Below are 7,366 nucleotides of genomic sequence, written 5' to 3' on the forward strand. Positions count from 1 at the left end.
ATTTTCCCTTTGATGCGTAATAGCACACTTGCGCAGCACCAAAGGTGTGGGGGATCTATATAATGCCCTGCACCTTCTCCATCATACCTTCTTCCTTGACTTCATTTGAATCCCCAAGCTCCATCACATTGCATCCTCACACCTTAGTAGGCTTGTCTCCACCTACCATCTGTAAGCAAAAGAACCCAAAAACATTACTAAAACACCTAAAATAGGTGTGCACTTACTTGAGTGCGTTGATGCACACCTATTTTTGTATTTAAAAACTTAACACCAACACAAATATGCATTTGGGGTGTGTAGTAGTGCACCTAATCAGGTGCGTTGTTGTGTACCCCCTAAAAAGACTTATGCCTTTTACCAAAATGTTAGGGTGTGCATCAATGGACCCCATGGAAGTGCACCCTATTTTTCAAAATTTCCATAAAGAAATAGTGCACTAGGCACACCTATTAGGTGTGCCAGGTGCACCATTTTTTTGTATTTTACGATTTAACCTAGGTTTTCCAAGTTTTTGGACAATTAGAGTTTTCAGTACTATTTGAGTCTATTTTAGGGTATGACTATCATTTTTTCTTCAATTATGGGCTAATGGATAGATTTTTTATGCTGATTATATGGCATCTTCATCATCCTCCCTTACAGAAAAAATGGTTCAAAAGCTCATAGTGTTCAAATTTTAGAGTGTGTGAATGAAATCATGATTTTAGCACGAGTACTCAAAGATCCAAGACACCAAATTAGGACATACAAATTTGGATGCATTCCTAACACTATGCAACAAACCAACAAAAGGGTCTCCCATGATATCTGCCTTGATCTGATCAAGATTGGTTAACACAACATCACATCCAATATGAGTACAATCTTTAGAACTAATCATGATATCAGTAGAGAAATATGTTCCTGAAGAAAGGATCATAAAAGGCATAACTGATGAGATCATCTTGGATCTCTGACCTAACAATATAGAGAAGGTGTTCCATCTACCAAGGGTGGATCAATTTATTTGATTGACTTATCACCAAGCTAAGAGATGGTACAGGGAATATGTAGAGGAAGCCCTAAAATTATACAGTCTTCATACCTTATTGAGAAGGCTCCTCTAGGGTAGAAAGTAGGAAAAGTGGATATGACACAAGGGTACATGAAAGAAGATATTGGATACTCAATCATACACTTGAGAAGAGTCATGGGTTTGCTCACTTCATGACATTTGTACATATGGATGGTGCATTTTATTGAGACAATCAAGACAAAAAAGATGCCACTTGATTGGGCCTCCATTCTTAGTGAGAACTTGGGAGAATAGCTAATGATGGTGAAGAATAATAGAAAATTCTAAATGACATCATACTTGGTATACTTTTTAGATGCAAGGGCAACAAATTATCTAAGGCTCTATAAGAAGTGTAGCATGCAAGATGCAAGATGCATGGCCTTACATTGTATATCCTCAACTAGTAAAGAAGAAGCTTTCAGAGCAAAGAAAAGAATACAAGATTGTAAATGATGCTTTCATATTTACAGTAATCTAATTTATAGAGGGAGATTATGCAAAAAGAATGTTAGTAGAGTTAGGTACTAAGATTTCAGATATAAGGGAGACTCTAGTAAAAGGGAGACATAAGGTAATCAAGAAAGTGATTCCTTTCTAAAGAAGAAAAAGAGGAGGAGGAGGAGGATGAAGAGGATAATTTACCTTTAAACCAAAGGACTCATCTTGTAAGAGCTATGGAGTCGAAAAGGAGAAGATGCTCCACCATCACACCTCCATCTATTCCTAAACAACCATTCAAACTACAACATCAGAAGATGAGCTACAACAATGGATAGATGAGAAAGATGTGGAAGGCTATGATATCTTTCAGATGTTAGATTTTGATTTCATGCCTATTGGTATTGAATTAGTGGGAGACAAGATAGTAGACACTCCAACTAATCAACATTGGCAGGAGGATTGGAGTTAGTTACCACCTTAGATATAAGGACCTGAAATAATTCCATTGTCAACACATCATGTTACATTTTTTGTGGATAAAGGTTTAGTTACTCCCCTTCCTCCAAATAATAAAGAATAATAGGTACAAGTAGGACAAGAGCAAGAGCTAGAACAAGTATCCATTGAGGAAGTGTTAAAAGAAGGGTAGATAAGTGAACAACCTCAGCAAACTTCCCAAGACACCGAGGTGAGGATTGCGGACTCTATAGATATAAAGACTCTTGATGCAAAGGAGAAGACTCTAGAAAGGAGTGATAAGGGGAAGAGTATAGCTAAGAGAACTCCTTCATCCTCAAAAGGTAAATCCCCAGTACAACATATCCCAAGGTGGCTGAGGAAAGAAGTAATAAGAAATAAAAGGTAGTAATTCACCACTGAGGAGGAGGATAGAATGGAATTAATTGAAGTCCTAAGGAAGCCTAAATCACCTCCAAAAGATGCACAAGCATTAGCCTTCATTATTAATGATTAGAGCTAGGACTTGTTTGCTCATGTGGCTATCCCTCTACATTCAAATGTTGAAGGATTGATGCCATGAGATTATCAGATCAGGGAGGCCATGCTTGGCAATCCTACCTTGGATACTGCTAAGTTACAATAGGAATGAAGGAGGTATTCAAGAGATTGGAACAAGATGGGGCAGAATTAATAACACTTCAGCGATAAAATGAAATCCTAAAGGGATATTTAAGTGAAGTTATTGGTCCCTTGGATCCCACAAACCTTGAGGAAACTTATGCAACAATTGAAAGAAGAAATAATGGAGCAGTACAGTTGGACCCATTTTTGAGAACTTCTCAACAATGGCAAGAGAGTTTTGAGAAAAAGGGTGTACAAATCATTAAGGAAATCTAAAACTATTTCCTTTTATGCAAGAGAATGTGGATAGCCTAGTAGACATTTTGAATCAAGATTTTTGTCTAATGGATGAGATACATACTTGGGGCAAGGATTTGGAAGAATTATTGGGAGTGCATATAGCTAAGGAGTTAGAAAAGATTAATTATTGGATCAAAAAGGTAATAGATGGGAATAAAGTAATGGAGACATTATAGGTAGAGATTCATAGGATCAAGGACCAAGCCCAAGAGCAAATTTTGGAAACTGAGAAGCATTATAAGAGGCTTGTTTAAATATTTTTGAGGATGTTGTATGGGAGAAGTTAATACCAGTGGAGGTAGTAGTGGACATAGTTTGGAAATTTTTTTAGGAAGCTACTAATGATGATGACATTAGGCAAGAATTTAGAATAGAAGAGGCTCTACTAGAACTTGATGTGAAATTATGAGATTTTGTAGAGACTAGTATTGAAGTCAACAACTATAGGGAAAAGGTGGAAGATAAATATGAAGCCTTAGATTTTCTAGATGTGGCTCAAGTCATTGAGATCATTGAGAAATTCAAGGGAAAATACCCAAACATAGCTTTAGTACAAAGGGGAACAAAACCTAGAAGCCAAAATTTCAATTTTGACCTTTAGTGAAATTTTGCAATTTTTATAGCCTTCTTCCAAGGTGTGTTGTTTTGTAGGTGCACAAGTGCACTGGTGTATAGGTGCATTTTTTTAGTAGTGTCATGGAAGATTTTGAAGAATGCAAAGGTGCACCAATATTTAATTCCTAGCTCTAAATTTAGAGCTTTCCATGCATCAAAAATGTATTCTAATGATAGTTTAACTCCTATGGATGCCTAGTAAAGATGAAGCTTCTATTTTTTCCACTTCTAGTCACTTCTACATCATCTGAAGGCTTTCTCTTTCTTATTCTCTCATGCTTTCTTTATTTTATGAAATGTAAAGGCTCATGCATCTAATTAATGATATAAATTGGATGGAGTCCTACTTAGCACCGGTTAGTTAGTTTGTACATAAATAGATTTGTTTTATTAGTTTAGAAGCATATGATTGCATAAAGATATCTCTCACTCTCAACACAAATTGAGGAGAAGATTTCTTATAAATACATGAATGTAATATTTATTCAAGGCTACCATTATTTTGTAATAATATATGCTCTTAGTGCTTGTATTAGGAGTGTAGTGATTGTTGCCTAATTGTGTTAGATTTTGTGGATGTATGTTCATAGAATGTAATTGAGCCAAAATTTTATTACTTTATTTTTGGTTGTGCGATCTTTTAATTCTAGCATTTTCTACAAGTCTGCAAATTTTTTTGATGAACTTAGTTCAAGAAGAGATCATCATATCATTCCTACATAGATTTTCATCTCACATAAGTGCACTTTTTGTGGCCTTGAAATTTGATGAAAACTGAAACATCTTATGGTTATTGAATTCCCATCAATGATTGCATCAATGGAATTAAGGAAGCGCTGCCCCTATTTTTCATTTTTTACCTACCGATCTTTTCAAAAGCTTAACTCACAGACACATTGTCTTTGTAGTTTATGTTTGTTAGGATCTTACTTTTCATGTTATTTGCTTAAACTTCTTGTTACCCTATCTTTATTATTTCCTTTACTAACCTCTGGGTTAATTTAGGAATTCATATAGTTGGATTGTTAGATTGCATTCATCTTAAAAATAGAAAATACAAAAAAAAAAATATTTCTTTCTTATGTAAGAAGATTCTATATCTTATCAAAATTATTTTAGAACTAGCAAAGGCCTCCTTGTGAACATTCACATTTATCTTCAACTGAGTGGATTCCAATAGGTTGCAAGATCACCTAGAACCTTAGAGTTGATCCTTAGATTAGATTTTAAAGAGAGGAGTTCAAAAGGATTCCTATCATTAAGCATTGTGAAAAATAATAGCTCAACATGGTCTCCAGAACCCAAGTTATAATATTGAGCCAACTTAGTGAAGATTGTTTGACTTTGGTGTTGTAGCCGACTCTAGAAGGTAATTAATTGGATATATATATATATAATCATATCCAAGTGTGAATGTATAATGAGTAAGAAGAAAAATGAACATGAATTGGAAGACAAAGGCTACAAAAAGTATAAGGAAAAGAAGAGTTTCATCTATCACATAAAGGTGATCATTTTACATCAAAGGAATCTCATACAACAAACCAAGTGTAGAACATAGATCAACTATTGGTTCATCCTAATAGATGCATCAATAAAATCATCTAACAAGGTGGACTTAATATTCTTAATGTGAATCTCCTAACTGAGTGCATATTTCATTGTATTGTATAAATCCTTTCACAAGGTGAACATAACAGTCATTATTGCTCATAATAGGGAAGATCACTAGAAATGATCAATTTTAAACCTTAATATACCAACTTTATACTGCATTCATAAAGCTTGTGGGTATCCACCCCACCCCAATTTTATTTTCTATTTGGAAGGTTTCTAGGTTACCAAATATTGTGTCAAGTGCTATCAATATTTTATTTCTTTTAGTCTTTCATGCATGCAATTAGATCAGAATAGCTTTTGAAGGATTCATTGGTGAATACAAGTTTAAGTTTTATTGGTTCCTGATTCACCCCCCCTCCCCCTCCTACTCACCCAGGCCCATATACATTTCAAAAAATTGGTATTAGTGAAACTATTCTCACATTAGAAGTTTAGTAGCTTGAGAAAATATCAGTGGCAGTGGAAGTGTACAGACTTGAAAAAGCTATTGAGAATGAAAAGTTGGATCTACAATTAACCATGGATCAATTCAAGAAAATGAAGGAGAAACTCTCTCAATCCTTAAAAATAAGAAAAGAAATAAAATACAAGTGAATGAAAAACTCTATTTTCCAAGATAGAATTTTAGATGGATTTGATGCAACAATCAAAGATCTATGTGAAAAGAATCATACTATTTGTGAAGAAGTCAGAAAGATGTAAAGAGAACAAGAATTTCAATAAGTTAGATTGTATGACTACATGGAACAAAAGGACAAATGCAAAGAAGAAAAAATATTTTTAACCAGAAAGATAGAAGAAAGGTACAATGAAATTCATCATCTATCTCTTTAGCAAGAAAATTTGATTAATCAAATCAATTGTGCAAATCAAGAGCTTACCAACTTGAGTATAAAGAATGAAAGATTGAAAAATGATCTCAACATAGAAAAGAAAACCAATGAAAGGATGATGAAATCTCAAGAAAGCATGAATCAATTGGACAAGAAAACTCAATTTAGACATATAGGTAAAGAAGGATTAGGCTATAAAGTAAGTTGAATCATCTTAGCAAGGAGCTCAAAAGAACAAAAAAACTCCTTGTAATCATTGTAGAAAGACATGGCATACATCAAACAAGTATTAGAGAAATGGGAAATCAAAATTTAGTGGAAAATATTATAGTTGTAACAAGCTAGGACATAGAGCAAGTGAATGCATAGAGAAATCTAAGTTTGAAAGAAAGTATTTGAATTGCAACAAACAAGGGCACAAATCTTCAGAATGTAAGACCAAGAAATGGAATCTAGCAAAAAAAATTGTGAAACCTTTTTTTTTTGGGATTATAACATGTGGTGCAGATTTCAATTATGTGGTGAGCATGGACATATTAGACCAAATTGCATAAGAACACACATGAGGAAGAGAGACCCTACAAAGAGATGTTGTGTATGTACAGAACTTGGACATCTATCTAGAGATTGCATGAACTGAGGTAAAGTTGAAGATGAGAAGAAAGAAAAGTTTGACAATATCATAAGTCAAATGAGGTAGGAATGGATAAAGAAATGTATAGAGAATACAAATCAAAGTCCTAAAAATGTTGACATCTAAGTCAATAAGTTTGGTGACTTAACTATTTCAAACTAGTTATCTATGGAGATCACTACAACTGTGATTGAAAGGAATCATCTCCTATAAGTTTCAGTCAACAAGAAATAAGATCCAAATCAGTATTTAGATACATTAGGATAACCAATTTAAATAACAATTAAAGAAATGTCTTAAGACCTTACCAAGTAAGGTTGGTTTGCAAGACCTTATCAAGCAAGGTTAGGTTGCCAGACCTAACCGAGCTTGGATACAAACAGAAATTTTGAAGATCCAACTAAGTGTTGGTGGTGCATACCAAGTTAATGGAGTTAGCTAAGCATCTTATGACTACTATTTTGAATACACTATCAATTAATGGAATCATAAAGATATTTTTTTATTAAAAGGTGGAATCAAAAGGTTTATTCTTTATTGCAAATTTTAGAGAAAATAGAGTAGAGCATTCCTGAGCTCTTGAGTGATTCAAAGTGATTTAGTGAAAAGGTTTTGAGGGTTATATCAATCAATTACCAAGCATAACAGCATCTTCATCTAGTAGCAAAGTGAAGAAAGGTTTTGAGATGTTGATCAAAGGTGTTGAATGTGGAACCTTGGCATTCAAACTATGTCCAAAAATCATGGAGGAACTAGATCAATTCAGAGCTTATTAGAAAATCC

Source organism: Cupressus sempervirens, chromosome 2 (assembly GCF_028749045.1).
Source record: "Cupressus sempervirens isolate cs-2001-9-10 chromosome 2, ASM2874904v1, whole genome shotgun sequence".
NCBI lineage: Eukaryota > Viridiplantae > Streptophyta > Pinopsida > Cupressales > Cupressaceae > Cupressus > Cupressus sempervirens.